Source organism: Sparus aurata, chromosome 23 (assembly GCF_900880675.1).
Source record: "Sparus aurata chromosome 23, fSpaAur1.1, whole genome shotgun sequence".
Classification (NCBI taxonomy): domain Eukaryota; kingdom Metazoa; phylum Chordata; class Actinopteri; order Spariformes; family Sparidae; genus Sparus; species Sparus aurata.
In genome coordinates, this window is record NC_044209.1 from 2,586,976 (window position 1) to 2,601,828 (window position 14,853).

The 14,853-nt window shown below is 41.4% G+C and overlaps 1 long non-coding RNA gene across 5 annotated transcripts; it reads left to right on the forward strand.

Moving 5' to 3' along the window:
* Positions 1 to 293: 293 nt before the first annotated feature.
* On the forward strand, positions 294 to 13,844 carry LOC115575043 (uncharacterized). 5 transcript variants are annotated; one of them, XR_003982618.1, is made up of 5 exons: positions 294 to 409; positions 9,011 to 9,293; positions 9,441 to 9,592; positions 9,734 to 9,770; positions 13,037 to 13,844. It is a non-coding gene; the product is annotated as an uncharacterized LOC115575043 (long non-coding RNA). The 5 variants fall into 5 exon arrangements; XR_003982619.1 differs by having other exon boundaries at positions 9,444 to 9,592; XR_003982615.1 differs by having other exon boundaries at positions 9,011 to 9,592.
* The last annotated feature ends 1,009 nt before the right edge of the window (positions 13,845 to 14,853 follow it).

Here is a 14,853-nt window from a genome sequence, read left to right on the forward strand (position 1 = left end):
TAACGGGTTATACGAGCTTGACCGGGGGTGTTGATGGGTGGAGGGAGGGGGGTCCACCATTTGCAGTTTGAGTTGTGTGTGTCGGCAACTCTTCTTCTGTTTATAATTATGTGAAAGTGGGGGAGAGAGAGATCGTGTGTGTGTGTGTGTGTGTGTGTGTGTGTGTGAGAGAGAGAGAGAGGACATGTGTCAAAGGGAGAGATCATTGGAATGTCACTTTTGAAAGCAGAATACTCCTCTCCATAGCTTCTTGCACACACACTCTCTCTCTATCGCACACACACACACACACACACACACACACACACACACACACACACACACACACACACACACAGCCCGGGCCAGTAAACCCCCCGCTCCTGGAGGTTGCTCACTGCCGTGCTTCCTGCGTCCGTTCCTGCGCCCGGTGAGTCTGGCCGCTTTAATACTGTCTTACTGGACAGAAGTATTGGAGAAGTAACCGTTTACACACAGATTTGTCTCATTACCGCGAGGTTACAGTGGCAGGCGATCCATTAGTACTGAAGGCCTATCTGGGCACCATATGTGCGCCCATCCACAGACCGCAGATCTGTGCGGTCCTAATTTTACCCAGCATCCATCTGGGCGTCATATGCAGATACAATTTCATATCTTGACAACATTTACTTGGAAGAGATCAGAAAATATCACAACGTATGATTCAGAACTGCTGATAGTGTATCCTGAGCTAACCTAAAGACGTGACTGAAGTACAGAAAATGACGCATCTATGACGTTAAATACAGGAACTCTGGGGATGGCGTTCCCTCTCTAAATGATTGCACACGATGGACACCTCATTGTGAACGTGTGGATTTAAAGCAGTTACAGCAGCGATATAATGTATAATGATTAATAATGATGGAGCACGAGTCTAATTGTCTTTCTGGCCTGATTGATGTTGTTCAAGTTAGCAATTAGAACATCATAGCATTGGGTTCAAGTACAAATACAATCAAAATAGAAGGAAACTGATCGATGGATGGTCTATGAGTTCATTTAATGTTATCAGTGCGTAACTGTGATTTAATATATATTTATTAACGATCCTTGAGGGGTTTACTAATCACACGACCTCCATAATAATGACTCGATCACTTCTGAATAGAAAGAAACAGGACTTCTGTCTTGAGAATTCTCATGAACTTCAGTATACTTTTTGTATTACTTCGTGTGTTATTACTCATTGTATGGCATTAGAAAGTATTTCCAACATGGAGCTCAAGTGTTTCTCGATGAGACCACCATACACTACACTGACCTACCTACAGTTCACCAGCTGTTGTTTACCCTCTACTACGAGACTGTCAGTTTCCATAGGGGCTCGACAGGTACCTGATGCTTTGTGACAGTTCCTCGTTTTAGTTTCACATTGATTCAACCACCAAAATCACGCAATTTCTCACATCCAAAAGCAGTGTCACATCTTCGTACAGCGAGTGTTTGTAAATGCAGCTGCTGCGTTCGCACAGCGGGTACAGAGGTCTGTCAAAGAAGAACAGCGACTGTCGGTGGCAGAAAAGACGTACTGCATCCGGACCATCACGTCCCAGTCGGGCCCGGTTCTAGGCATGGGCACGGGGGGGCAATGCGCCCCCAAATGCTTCGGCTGCCCCACCAAACCGACCCCGCTTCATTCCGAAAAAAACAAAACAAAAAAAAAAGTATATTCAAACATATAATATTATAACGTATTCCCATAAATGCTGCTCAGAGTAATCACAGTCCACGGCTCTTCTGCCAACAGAGCCGGTGTCTCTCTCTCTCTTGTACCGTGCATACAGTCAGTAGCAGCTTCTCTCAGTTTGCATCACATTAGATACTACGGGCACTCCAGGCTTGTTAGTTGTTAGCATGTCGGCTAGCAACTGCTTGTAGTAGCCTAGTCCCATCGGCGGCTGCTGCCGAGCTTGTCTCTGTCCCGCTCCGCAGCATGGGAAGCGTCACACGGGCAGGCTACGTACCGGTTGTGAAGCAGGTTTCAACTTTCAACCCTTGCCAGCCCCGCTGTTAGTCCTGTTGGCCCACGAGCCTCACCCACCCCCGCCGACAGGATTAAACAACACACGTTAGTGAGAGGAGACTCCATAACCTGTAAATTCAGGTTAGCGCCGCCGGCCACTGTTTAACGTTACTTCCTGGGGCCAGAGCCTCCGACAGCGGCTACTCTGAGGCTGCTGGCATCTGGCAGGGAGAAACAGGGAACCCAGGCAGGCACACACGACTTTCCAAAGCGCGAGAAAGTGGTGCACAATAATATAGCATCAACCAATCAGACAAGATTTATTTATTTATTTTTATAGCGCTGTTTACAAAATTGCTTTGTCACAGATTATAAAGACACTTACATTTTGCCCCACCACCAAATTTCCCAACCTTCATTGTGGTAGATATGACGGGAGGTTGGGAAATTTGGTGGTGGGGCAAAATGTACGTGACAGACTGACAATCTTAAACATTGGCAGATGCCAGAGGTACCACAAGCCCTTATGGGCTGGCTGACTAATCACTCTGTTCCCTGTGTAGCGTTATTCAAAAGCTAAATGACAATTTAGTCTCTTCGAGTCCTCCACGTCCGCTATAGTAACAATCTGATCACTATTTATATACCACATACAAGTCTCTATATCACAGTCATGGTTACCCTCTACAGTCATGAACTTTTACATCAGTCTGCATTCTTTTATAGCGAATTTCTTATTCAGATGTTCAAAAACGTGCATGGTTTGAAATGATACAAATCTACCTCCATTTTTTTATTTGATTATTTGTTTGCAAAAAGTTAAAAATGAAGCAATGCCTTCTGGGAATTTCAAGACTGAATCGAGTGGACCGCGTCTGCGTGGTTGTTGGAAGTTGGAGATTGAAAATTGGAAGCTGACAGAGATTAAGCTAGCAAAAAAAAGAATGGAGGCATCAAGCGACACAAGGGGTGAGCGGAGAAAAGAGAGAGAAATCTGAGAGCACTGTAGGCTGACGGTGAAAAATGCTGCAAACCGACTGATTTGTTTTTGAAATCAAGTGCAGCTTCATCTAGAAGAGGTAAACATGGATAAGGAATGATGGCAAGACATTTTTATTATGGAACGGCTGGCTCTGATGATTTAGTTATGCATTGGGGTTGTGCATTGATCTGTCCATGTTTTGGTGCACTTGTTTATAGCATCACTGGGGCTCAAAAGTGTGTGTTCTTTCCGTGCATCAAAAGTTCTGTCTGCCAGTTGCGCAATATTTAGGTTTAGATTCCATTTAATATTAGATAACTAATTATAATTGGGCATTGATAAAGTTGTCCTACATCGGGGAGGTGGGCTTAAAATGTTAAATGCCAATTACATTGTAGCTTCAAATTGAAATAGAAAATATGTTAATAGACTGACATCAATAATTTGTTGGCGACAGATTTTGTTTTCTTCATCAATCCAGAAAAAGAATTCCCGTTAGAGCTTTGCCTGATGGAACCACGGCGAATCTGCGATGCTTATGTCTTTGTTGGCATCATAGACTGGTAGGCATACAAAAAAAACGTTATCTCTATGGCACTCAAAACAGTAGCAGTTGGTGACCCATCAACATTTCTTACTGCCCCCCCAATCAAGGCAGTCTAGAACCGGGCCTGTTCCCAGTCCAGTTAGTGACCAACACAAGAACTATGGTCGACCTACAACATCGACAGAGGCGTGCATGTGTTTATCGAATCATGTTTACGACAACTTCATGGTTGCTTGATATAGAAATGGATATAGATACCATAAGGAAACAGAAATCTGCACCAGCATGTTGCGTGTATTTCATTTTCATTGGATCATTCTAATAGAGACGACAGCTCGGTCAGCTGCAGACAGGACTTAAATTGCTCTTTTAAGATTTATAAATATTTTCAGATAGTGAGGACTAACTTCTCAGTGATATGCAGCTTTTATTCATATTCATGTTTCTGCAAAAATATATCGATTAACCTAATACTTTGAAGTATGTGTACAGCTATTAGAGTAGCAGTGAAATGTTCATCCTTTTCAGATCGACTAATATTTACATATCTGCACCGTTTGTTTCGATAAACTGATTCGTAGTTTTGGTGAAGGAATGTAAATGAGAAGAGAACGATATTAATTTTGACTAAACAAACTAAATAATCAATCTCTCTCTGTTTTCATGACTGAATAAACAAACTGACCTTAAAGGACAACACATTTAAACTGTTTTACTTTGTTTATTTGTGGCGGACCCTGCCACCTTTCTAGCTTCATACACCGTTCTGGGACCTTATTTCCTCTGAGAACAGCTTGTTTATTCACTTTTGGGAAAACGAAACATTTCTGAGTTTGTCCAATTGCCTCATTGATATTGTAAAATATTAAAATGCTCAAAGAGTTTCTTCTCCAAAACTACATAGTGCTGATTTAACCAGGACGCTGAAAAACCGCCTGATGTCGTAAGTTGAGTAAAACCAGCAGATAAAGTCACTTAATAATAATGAATACGATTTTTTTTTTTTTAGAAACGACGCTTACAAACTTTAAAGTGTGTACACTGCGGTGAAATATTCCATCAAGCAATCATGACGCGTCGTAACACAGTATTATACTGAGTGTAAGCGAGATCTCCTGCGACCGTATCAGAGGCAAAGGGTGAAAAATAGGCCACCTTATGCTTAAATCATTTTAGCAGCTCTGTTAGAATTATTTTCTCATGTTTCCATGAGATGAAAACAACACTCCTGCAGCGACATCACCTCTCCTGTATTTACACTGTGAGCTCTTCCCCTGGAAACATAAGAATACTTCTTAGAGAAGCCCTTCTTACAACAATGTGCAGGCTAATCTGAGGGGAAATTCCACAGCGGGTTGCTGCATTCAACCGGACTGTAATTGGATGCAGCTTGGGAGTCAGGCCGCCTCGGCCTCCTGCCCCCGAGCAGGCTCTGAAACACGCGTGGCTCTCGTTTGAAGCAGCAGTGAAATATGTACAGAGCGCGTTTTAATGGAGCCTGTAGTCCATTCCCCATTATGAATGAAACAAGTCAGACAGAGACTGATAGAGAGAAAGAAAGAAGCCGTTAGAGCTCCAGGGCGTGGTCTGCCCGTGAACCTCAGACTGCCATTGGCCGCCTAACCGGAAGCGTTTTAGGCCAGTCTCTACCCCCATCAAGCCAAAATATGGCCCCCTCCTGTTTCCACAGTAATGTCAGAGCACAACACACGCACACACACACAGTGAAGATTAATCACCATTTACTCTTCAGTCCCTCCGACAGCTGACTGCAGTGTATTCAAATCACCTGAATGACAGGGCTCAGATCCTCTCAGAGTAGGTGTGAGATGATCTGTCACCTCGGTGATGTCACCTCAGTGTCAGCCGCCACCAGGTGGGGACGAGACGCTGCCGCTGCCGCTGCCGCCGAGGCAACGCACCTAACGGAGGAGACGCACCAGAACATGTTCCGATTCTGGAGCAAGAAGAGCTGCTCCTACTCCTCCCCAACACCCCCTCCTCCTCTAGCCTACCCACGTCACTCAGGAACCGAACCGGCAGCCCAGGACCCGACTGCCGCCTGAAACCTGACACGTGCCTGGTGCCAGCTCGGTTCGGGACTGGAATCTGCTCGCCGCTGCAACGATGGCGGATCAGCACTCCAACACAACCGGATGTTTAGAAGCGCAGGAAGACCTGTCTCACTACCACTGCAGCCCGTGCACACCGACTCCCCTGTGGACACCTCGCGCCATCAGCAGATCTGGATCTCGAGCTTCCTCGTGGCAGAGAGCGACCCTTTATGATGGCAGCCGATTTATACCGACGTCAAAAAGCAGGTAGGTGAGCGAAGAATGACGTTCGGTGACGGAAGACTAGAGGAACATAACAGGAACAAGTGGAGGAATGTCATTCGGTTCCGGTCCAAAACAGTCAGGGAGAGCCGCAGCGGCCACGGAGGACGACGGTCTGATAGTGGGAGAGCGGACAGTACCGGGACCACAAACACAAGGTACGGGAGAGAGAAGGAGAAAGAGAGAGGACTTCAGGATGTGCAGAGAAGGAAAAATGAAAGATTAAAATAAGAAGAGGGAAAAAAAGAGATGAGGATAAAGGCAGAGATGGAAGACAATGAAAGGAGTACGAAGAAGTGGAAGATGAAGAAGATATAACAAAGAAGGGGGTATTGTAATAGAGAGCAGGGAAAGATGGGAGGAATAGAAAAATAAGGGACTGAAGAAAATGAAATGGGAGGAGACTGAAAACAACAGTTGGAGGTGGACAGTTAAAAAAAGACAGGCTGTCTCTGGCAGCGTACCAACAGGACAGAGAGATCAGTGAAGTCAGGGAGAGCTCGGCCGTGGCAGCAGCCGGAGGGGGAGGCTGTTCGGCCTGGAGGCGAGACAAGGTGACTCCTCTGTCTCTCCTTCCTGTCTGCCTCACTGTCTTTCTAATGTCTCTTTATTTGGTTTTATGGCGGCCTCTCAAAGACAAAGAAAGTAATGTCACCCCCACCTCTTCTCTGGTGAAATGAATTTATGGCCCTCTTCCCGTGTCCAGCAGCCGGGACAGGAAGGGCCGAGCGAGCTGGGCCCGCTGTGATGACACACTTTAGTGTCCTGACATAAACCAAGCGCAGAGGTGTCGGTCCCTGTTCCTCTCGTCTGTTTTCGGAAAATATTCGATGGACTGTTTTTTTTTTTTTTTTTTTTTTTTTTTTTGAAAGGAGACAGTGAGTGAAGAAATAAATCAATTGTTAGACTAACGATGAAGTTGAAATAACATTTCATCGCATTTCATCACGTGGATCCGAACAAAACAAATAAATATAATGAGCACATTACAGCTACCTCCGTTCGCCCAAACCAGTCAAATACTGACTGTTAGTGGTGGTGGATTTTATTCTTCTCTACGACAGTGTTCTACCCGAGCAGCCGAACACGAGTTCTGTCGTGTGGTGTTACAGATTACAGGGCAGCAGTTCTATTTATTTTAAAGCGGTAATGGTCATGCACATTTATATTTCAACGAAAATTAAAATGAATGTTTTTCATTGCCGGTAATAGCTTAACTACAACGACTCACATGTGTTACTACTTATTAGTTGTGTTCTATTGTTTGACTGAAGGGCTATCAGAATGTGAAAACTATCACGGCACAGTTCTGGATATTACAGGGATGTACTGTTGAATGCGAGTTTAAACTTGCAGCTGCTCAAAAAAAAAAAAAAAAAACGAAGAGGAGGCGAAAATGATCGTTTATTTTTCTTTTGATGAACAAAACTGATCCTCTAGTTCACTGCCCCATAACAGACTGAATTAATAATCCACATTCTGTATGAATTCATCTATCCAGACTAAATGAGTCTTATTAAACTGGCAACAGGGGCCAGTGCCCCCGTAACTCTGAGTCTGGACCCCCCTGTGGCCCCCCTGACAGGGAGTCTGCATTAATAATACAATGACAGATTTCTTGCAATGATTTTGTTCTGAAGGGAAAGGCAGAAATAAAGTGTCTCAGCAGTTTACTACCCAATCAAAATTGCTGAAATTGTAAACACTGTTTTGTCTGAATGAGGGATTTATCCTTTTTTCCGGGTTGTATGTGCCCCCTAACAAAAAAGCTGGCCCCAACCTGGCCCCCCTATTAAAACTGGTCTTGAACCGCCACTGGAAGACACACACCTCTCTGGTTTATCTATACAGCCTGCTACCTGCCCATCTGCACGTGTGTGTATGGAATCCTTGATAAATAGCTGCTACGATGCTCAGATGAGCTTGAAAATTGTTTCTATTTTTTCTGTTGTGGTTTCTCTCTTGCGACAAACGTACTTATTGTAAGTTGCTTTGGGCAAAAGCATCTGCTAAATGTAAATGTATAGCCTGTTAGTATGTTTTTAATGGTGTGCTGTGCTATAGTGTATATGCGTTTTATACTTTGGCACAGGCTCGAGAATAATTTCATGGACAATAAAATACATTTAATGTTATCGAATGGATTAACGCCAATCTTATCCGATTACATGTATTGTTTTTCAGAATGCTTAAAGTGCACATATATTTATATGAAAATTATTTTGTAAATGACGTCACGGACAAAGGCTCGGGCTGTTTTTTAGATGCGAAGTCTTAATGTGACAACAGCCGCTATCCGGTCAACTCTGAGGAGTCGAACAGTACAAACAGGGTTTAGTTACTCTGATGCGCTACTTCTGTCATCTGCTTCCTCAGCAAGCGCGCTTAAATGAGACAACTGATGAATTCATTCATTCAGAAACTTATTACACGTCTTTGAGTGCAGTATGATTATTGTTCCGACGGACTCTGCCAGTTCTGATGGGAAAGTTGTGTAATAATCATAATAATAGTAATCATAGTAGTAGTTATAATAATTCAAATGATAAATAAAATGATGATAATTATAATAATAATAACAAGAACAGTACTACTACTACTACTACTACTACTACTAATAATAATAATAATAATAATAATAATGATAATAATAAAGAAAGACAAAATTAGTTTTAATTATTCATTTGTGGTAATTATCTTATCTTTATCATGTCTATGGTCAGGGTCGAAAAGTATAGAGGTACGCAAAAAAAACAAAAAAACAAAAACAAAAACACAAACATGTCTCCCAGTTATTCTTCATTAATTCACTGTACTGTTTTTTATGGTGACACGTTTCAACACCCTCGTCACAGTCCTGCTCGCAGTAATAATACAAGTAGTATTGTCCTTATGATTATTATTACTATATGTGTTATATTCCCTTTCTTAAAGTGTGTGTGTGTGTGTGTGTGTGTGTGTGTCTGATTTAAGTATTAATTTCAAAGTTTCAAATGTCTTTTCGCCCAAGTTTGCAAGATTTGACTTGTTCGGAAACGCAAATATAATAACTGCAACGTTTTTCTGATTCTTCTTCTTCAAAAAAAGACCCTTCATTTTTAATATAAATGATAAAATATATGTGATTATGTTATCTGTCTCCCTTTCAACCTCTCCAGATGAGCCCGGTCAGAGCTTCCCCGGACCGCGCGGTTGACTGTGCTTGGTTGTCGGCCCGAGCCCACCAGAGAAAGGCGCTCCTCTGTAGCGTGAACCTGACCCGACAGCGCCGCCTGGAGATCCGCTGGAGCGTCTACCTGACTGACAGGTGAAGAAATCTGGTTCCAGAATCGAAGGGTGAGGGCAAGGAAGCAGCGTCACCTCAGCATCTGGACTGATAAAGATGACCCTCCACCTCAGACTGCATGACGCTGGCACCCGGGGAGGATGAAGAAGACGAGGGTGCGAGATACATCTAACTGAACGTGCAATGTTTGTACATGCAGTTTTACAAAACTTTCACACGCTGGACGCACACACACACACACACACACACACACACACACACAAAACTCGAGTTCACTCCTGTGTGCGTTGTTGGATTATTAGCAGATCAACACCAAACAAGTAATCTGGACTCCTGCACTGAACTGAGGTGGCCTATTATCGGAAGGATTCAAGTCTGGGCTGATGAGCCGCACTTAATCGTCCAGGAGGAGGAGACGACCTCAGAAGAAAGACTGGACGGGCTGGATATACTGGTGGGTGGGACATCCTCTTGTTGTCCTGTATTTGTGATTGTTTTAGAGTTGACTCTGTTTGCCAGCGCCTCTATCCGCCGTCTTTCCAAAATATAAATGTAAGCACGTTATACTTAACTTTAATTTTCATTTCCCGTCTAGGCAGGCAGCTCGGTCTCATCCTCTCTGTCGTCAGCTGGTGAGTGTGTCTTTTTTCTGTGCGTAATGACAGGAGGTTGTTGAGTAAAAGACCATAGATCGTTTACAGCGAGATGGCTGATGTTGATTGGTAGTTATCACTTTATTTATTATTAATGCCTGACGTTCTAAGGGAAACAAGTCAGTAGTCAGGAGTTGAGAAACACATGAGCAGTCTAGGTTTGTTGCATTATTTGGATTTATCATGTTTTAAGTATTTGGTCACTGTTCAGTTTCTGCTTTTCTGTATTTCCTAACATGAACATCATTCAGAGCCTTCTTAAAATTCTGAACCATAAATGCTGAGATGTTCAGCTGAATTGGGATACAGTCAAATGTTACCAGTATGCTTCTTTACATTACGTTTTTAAGGAAATTAATTACTATTTGACATTGACATCTGACACCTTCAACTCAACAAACCTCCTTTATTCCCTCTCTTGGGGTTTTAAGGTTTTTTTTATTATCCTGGTGTCTTTCTCATAATGACATGTGGCTTCATAAAATCAAATTGGCAGAGGGAAGAGGTGATGCACCAACAGTCTTCTGAAATAGCTGTGTAAACCTCTAATTCAGAAAAAAAACAGACAGGTAAAAGATATATTTGATAATTAATTAAGATGTAAGAAATACATATATCCAGATCACTTTTTCTGTGACTGAAGAAATGTCTGTCTACTCCAAAAGCCATCATGAGCCAAAGGGTATATTCTGCCTATTTAGATTCTGCCCTATTTTGCTTTTTCTATTTAAAATTATGATTTGATTTACAGTTGTAGTTCGATTTAAAGATAATTTTAAATATTCGTTGGAATGTATCTCAATTTTGGCTCATTTTCTGTCAGCCCAAAAGGCAGAATATACCCATTGCCACCTGACATACAGTTGAGTGGACATATGTATTATGTAGAAGATCATCTTTAGGCTTTTACATGTTTTAAGTAAACACATTTATGACCCGTTTAATGTGTTTAGAAGAAAATGGCTGATTTTGGTTTACACGGACTTTAATAGTATTTCCAAAATCTGATTTAGTTGAAAAAATATATTTTTATGACCCTGTCTATTTCTCTGAGAATAAAATGATTTAACAGTTACTGAATCACTTTTTATACCATCAATGTTTGTCAAAACATTTTGAAAACAAAAGCTATTGGTATGATTTTCACTTGTTTGATAACTAAAACAAACAGTAAAGGGGCACTATGCAGTTTAAGAGAAGAAATTCAAAGTCAGATTTATTTACTATTTATAATATTAATTAAGTCATAGTACAGACTTTTTCCATAAGTGAATAAACAAGCTGTTGTCAGTGGAAAATAAGGCCCCAGAACAATGTTTGAAGTTAGAAGGGTGGCAGGGTCCGCCACATCTAAACAAACAGTATCTTTGATATAAATTGTGGTGTCCTTTCAGGTCAGTTTGTTTGTTCAGTTTATTCAGTCATGAACACTAAGAGGGATTCAGAAAGAATCAGCCAATAAAGATCTTTCCCTTCTCATTAACATTTCTGCTCAAAACTACAGAGTGCTAATTTAAAAAATGTCCCCTTGTGTTTAAGATGAACATATCAATATTGATATGAAAACTTTGTGTTAATTTATAAGGAGATTATAATGCAGAGGAATATTAGTTAATATTAAATCCCCTGTAAAGTTATCACTTTCAATCGAAACAGTATTGTCACAAAAGTAGGATATTGAACTGGCTCTATAAAATACTTGCAGTGTGTAAGTGTCTATTCTTCTTTTTTTTCCCATCAACATGTGAAGTTTTTCCTCACTCGAATCGAGGGTCTAAGGACAGAGGATGTTGTTCACTGTACAGATTGTAAAGCCCATTGAGGCAATGTGATTGTGATTTTGGGCTATATAAATAAAATGGATTTGATTTGATTTGATATTCTTATTACGGAATGTGAACTCCCCTCAGGTTGCTAAAGACATTGTTTTAAAATACAGGGGAAAAAAAAAAACACTTACACAAGGTAGATACAGCCCTGCAACACTTTTGCAGACACTTTTGACTTTTTAGCTCCATGTGTAATTCTTTTTTCAAATAAAATATTGACTGAATTAGAAATACTTTATGAAAGCACTGATAATAGTATGTTTCTTATTGTACACACACACACATACACACACACACATACATACACACTCACACCATGTGACTTCATTTTTCTAATTTGTTTATATGTTGCCAATGTCATATACAGCACATGTAATCTGTAGAATATTCATATGTTTGTGATGTGTGGTTAAAGGTTTATGTTGACCATCTCTGGTAAAGGCATCAATGTAAACATTAACACAAACTAGTACAAGCAGCGCTAATTGTCATGCTAGCACTTCTACAGCTGTTGTGGTAATACCAGTGGTAAATAATAGTCATATTAGTCACAGTAGCTCTCACATTAGATGCACCAGTGGTAAAATCTGACTCCAGACACATTCATATCATATTCATGCCAACAGGCGTCACAACTCGGCTGAATTGTTGTTTTGCATTTATAGTTGATTTTCCAGCTCACTCCAGTCTGTCTGTGGGAAACATCTTAGTGGTTCTACTGCTGTAATATTTCCTGTGAGAGCTTTCTAACATCTATTTCTGAATTTAACGAGTTCCACTTCCTGTTCACTTGAGTTGAAAACGCAAGCGATGCAGATGGAGCAGGGGCATTTCCTTTAGATGAGGAGAGGCAAAGATCAAAGACAAACTTATCGTGTTGTCTTTTGATTATAACTTTGTTAACGGACCAAACCGCTCAAAGTATGATGTGCTGCATTTTTACCCAATGATTTGTTAAGAACACAGTTGTTTTTACATCTCGTTTTGATTCAACTTTCCTGTTCATAAATCTTTAGAATATTACAGATGTAGCAGTAACAGCATAATGACTGTAGTAGTAGTATAAGGTGATAGTATTGACAATAATCTCAAAAACTGCTTGACTGCATCTACAAGGTCTGCATTTGAGTCATAACACTTACACACACTCTGTATTATCAGATTCAGATGACTTGCCTCTGTATTTCTATATATAGACACCACATCAACTATTATCTTCAAGACGGAGGCTTAAGTGTAGTCAGCTCTAAAGGATCACCTTTGACATAATATCTAATCCTTTTTAAAATTAAGATTAGATGAGATGCTAGGATACTGCATGTGTAAGGTTATGAAATCTCAGCATGTTAAGACAGGAAAGTGAGTCAGCGACAGATCCATGTCCGTCAACCTGACCATCACCCTGTTTCATTGCAGGCTAAATGCAACACTCGGAGCAGTTATGTTGCATGAGAAGCGACCCACGGGGCTTCTATGTGAAGCTTTGATCAGGAACATATGGCTGAACTTCCTCTGCTGCTGCAATGGCCAGCTGCTGTCTGTTAGGAGAGGAGAAGAGAGGAGGAAAAGAAAGACACTGGAATAAAGGAATGCAATGCTGACTGTAACTCTGCAGAGAGAAAATAGAGCCAATAAAAAGAGTAGAGTGGGACAGGCAGGAGGAAACAGAAGTAAACAAGTAGAGTAAATGGAAGAAGAGAATAAATAAGGAAGGAGTAGGGACAGCCTCAGGTCTGCAGGCGCCATGTTGAGACAGCAGCATTTCTGCAGCGCCACACTGTCTCCTGCCTCATCGCTGTCCCTTCTGCCTCTCTGTCCATCTGCAAGCCTCTTTCCGTTTCCCATCTGTCTCCCTCTCCCACCTTTACTTTTTACCACGGGGGTAATTGACCAACTCGTTTATTGGTGGCTAGAGGACGTGGAGGAGGCAGTTGTACTAGTGGTATATATTACTGTATAGTGTGGTTTTACGGCTGCCTTATTGCCCCTTATTGCCTGTTGATAGTCAACAAAAGACACTCCAAAGAACGGTTTGTGCCTCCTGGAAAGTCTGCCTTCTTTATTGTCCTTCCTGTCTGTCTCATTGCCTTTAATGGTCAGCTTTGTCTCTTGCATCCACATTGCTGAGACTAAACAGATACAACTTCTTCTCTCTTTTTCACAGAGGGGCTCATCAATGAAACTATGCCCTGAAATTAAATAAAATTCTTCTTTTTTAATTGACCTCAGGTGTCACTGCTTCTTCACAGAGTTCATCATGTATCATCATTTTGCTGCTTCACATGAAGCAACAGGAAGAGAGCGAGAGGTTTTCCAAACTCCTTTTTGCATCAGGGTCACACAGTTGGATATTCATTAAGCCAAGCAGGAGCCTGGTGCTGAAGGGATTTTACTTGTTAGATATGATTTACTGCAGCAGCCTGACCTCCTGCTGCTGGATTCAGTCAAATGCTCTCTAATCATTTGATTACAACCAGAGGACGGCAATACCCGTCTTGCAACAGTCAAAAACCTATTGTTCTTGTGTTACAGTTAAACTATACTTCAATAAAAACAGCATTTGCATTTGTCAAACTTAAAGATGACTCTTAGCATTTATGATTCTGTGCCATAAATGTGAACAAGTTTGGGGGGATAACAGAGAATTAGGTGGTAAACACCAAATTTATAGAACTACAAATATGTGCTAATGTATCTGTAAAGTCATAAACATGAGACAAAATAAAAGTAAACTATATTCCTTCATTTTCTTCTTGTGTTCTGTTGCCTGATGACTATCTTTGTGGCCATCAGTTACCACTGATGTAATTACTCGTGATAACATTGTGCTCAACAAGTAAACTGCTACAATGCACAGCATCCAGGTAGCTCAAGCCCCGTGTCCACCAAGCAGTAGGGTTCAGTTTAGTTATGTTACATATTAGAATAGTAATTTTTGCATTTCCATGATTGAAAGTTGTGGATGGTACCAAAAGTACTGCTTCATGCCATCCTGTTAGTTATTAACCTTCTGTTGAGTAACATTGATTCGAGATTAAAAACACTGCAAACCACTGACTGGCTAGTCAGAGCAACCAGAACTGTTTTTCCAGCAGTCATCTGTCTTGGTAAGTGGACTTTTCTCTAGGCGCTTTACAACAATTATCCCATTCACCCATCCACGCACATTCATGCATTGATGTCTCATTTTGCATGGTGCCAACCTGCTCATCAGGAGCTGGAGTTCAGTATCT